Source organism: Bufo bufo, chromosome 7 (assembly GCF_905171765.1).
Source record: "Bufo bufo chromosome 7, aBufBuf1.1, whole genome shotgun sequence".
In the NCBI taxonomy this organism is placed as follows: Eukaryota; Metazoa; Chordata; class Amphibia; order Anura; family Bufonidae; genus Bufo; species Bufo bufo.
In genome coordinates, this window is record NC_053395.1 from 30,366,157 (window position 1) to 30,368,892 (window position 2,736).

Genomic DNA, 2,736 nt, shown 5'->3' on the forward strand with positions numbered 1-2,736 from the left:
AGGTGCCCAAATTCCTTTTAGGAGGGCATTTTTAGACATTTGGATACCAGACTTCTTCTCACGCTTTGGGGCCCCTAGAATGCCAGAGCAGTATAAATACCCCACATGTGACCCCATTTTGGAAAGAAGACACCCCAAGGTATTCAATGAGGGGCATGGCGAGTTCATAGAAATTTTTTTTTTTTTGGCACAAGTTAGTGGAAATTGATATTTTTAATTTTTTTCTCACAAAGTCTCCCGTTCCGCTAACTTGGGACAAAAATTTCAATCTTTCATGGACTCAATATGCCCCTCACGGAATACCTGGGGGTGTCTTCTTTCCGAAATGGGGTCACATGTGGGGTATTTATACTGCCCTGGCATTCTAGGGGCCCTAAAGCGTGAGAAGAAGTCTGGAATATAAATGTCTAAAAAATTTTACGCATTTGGATTCCGTGAGGGGTATGGTGAGTTCATGTGAGATTTTATTTTTTGACACAAGTTAGTGGAATATGAGACTTTGTAAGAAAAAAAAAAAAAAATTCTGCTAACTTGGGCCAAAAAAATATCTGAATGGAGCCTTACAGGGGGGTGATCAATGACAGGGGGGTGATCAATGACAGGGGGGGTGATCAATGACAGGGGGGTGATCAATGACAGGGGGGTGATCAATGACAGGGGGTTGATCAATGACAGGGGGGTTGATCAGGGAGTCTATATGGGGTGATCACCACAGTCATTGATCACGCCCCTGTAAGGCTTCATTCAGACGTCCGGATGCGTTTTGCGGATCCGATCCATCTATCAGTGCATCCGTAAAAATCATGCGGACATCTGAATGGAGCTTTACAGGGGGGTAATCAATGACAGGGGGGTGATCAGGGAGTCTATATGGGGTGATCACCACAGTCATTGATCACTCCCCTGTAAGGCTTCATTCAGACGTCCGGATGCGTTTTGCGGATCCGATCCATCTATCAGTGCATCCGTAAAAATCATGCGGACATCTGAATGGAGCTTTACAGGGGGGTGATCAATGACAGGGGGGTGATCAATGACAGGGGGGTGATCAGGGAGTCTATATGGGGTGATCACCACAGTCATTGATCATGCCCCTGTAAGGCTTCATTCAGACGTCCGGATGCGTTTTGCGGATCGGATCCATCTATCAGTGCATCCGTAAAAATCATGCGGACATCTGAATGGAGCTTTACAGGGGGGTGATCAGGGAGTCTATATGGGGTGATCACCACAGTCATTGATCATGCCCCTGTAAGGCTTCATTCAGACGTCCGGATGCGTTTTGCGGATCGGATCCATCTATCAGTGCATCCGTAAAAATCATGCGGACATCTGAATGGAGCTTTACAGGGGGGTGATCAGGGAGTCTATATGGGGTGATCACCACAGTCATTGATCACGCCCCTGTAAGGCTTCATTCAGACGTCCGGATGCGTTTTGCGGATCCGATCTATCCATCAGTGGATCCGTAAAAATCATGCGGACATCTGAATGGAGCTTTACAGGGGGGTAATCAATGACAGGGGGGTGATCAATGACAGGGGGGTGATCAGGGAGTCTATATGGGGTGATCAGGGGTGATCAGGGGCTAATAAGGGGTTAATAAGTGACGGGGGGGGGGGTGTAGTGTAGTGTAGTGGTGCTTGGTGGGACTTTACTGAGCTACCTGTGTCCTCTGGTGGTCGATCCAAACAAAGGGGACCACCAGAGGACCAGGTAGCAGGTATATTAGACGCTGTTATCAAAACAGCGTCTAATATACCTGTTAGGGGTTAAAAAAAACACATCTCCAGCCTGCCAGCGAACGATCGCCGCTGGCAGGCTGGAGATCAACTCTCTTACCTTCCGTTCCTGTGAGCGCGCGCGCCTGTGTGCGCGCGTTCACAGGAAATCTCGCCCATCGCGAGATGACGCATATATGCGTGACTCTGCGCAGGGCTGCCACCTCCGGAACGCGATCCTGCGTTAGGCGGTCCGGAGGTGGTTAAAGAGGTTGTCCGATCCCAAAATCTAAATTCTTTTTATGTGCTCCTAACATTCCTCACCATGCCTACATATGCCCCCAATACTTGTTTTTCATGTCCGAGCTTTCCTTCCCTCCCTGGAAGACATCACGTTATCCTGGCAGATCTGTTTACTTTCTTCCATTTTTGCTTTGTTGAATACATAACTTTATTGACACACAAGCCTGGCTGCACTGCACAGTGATGTCACAGGCTGGCCACGCCCCCCACACTGCTCCACCCACTACAACTCCTGTGTCCATCTTTCTGCACAGACAGGAATCTACTTCTCACTTAGTGTCTAAATCCCATCACTGACTGTCCGCAGGCTCTGCCCTCATCTGTATCTAATCCTATCCTGTGTGATACAGCCTGCTGAGCTGTGTATCTAAAAACTCATCACTGACCGTCCACTGGATCTTCCCTCACCATCTCCAGAGTGTGATAAACAGCTGGAATCGACAAGCGCGTCCAAACACATCTGTATCTAATCCTAACATGTATGTGCGCCTGATAGAGAGCCTGTTGTGTGCGATACAGCCTGCTGAAGTGTGTATCTAATCCCATCTTCTATGATACAGCCTGCTGAGCTGTGTATCTAATCCCATCTTCTATGATACAGCCTGCTGAAGTGTGTATCTAATCCCATCTTCTATGATACAGCCTGCTGAGCTGTGTATCTAATCCCATCTTCTATGATACAGCCTGCTGAGCTGTGTATCTAATCCCATCT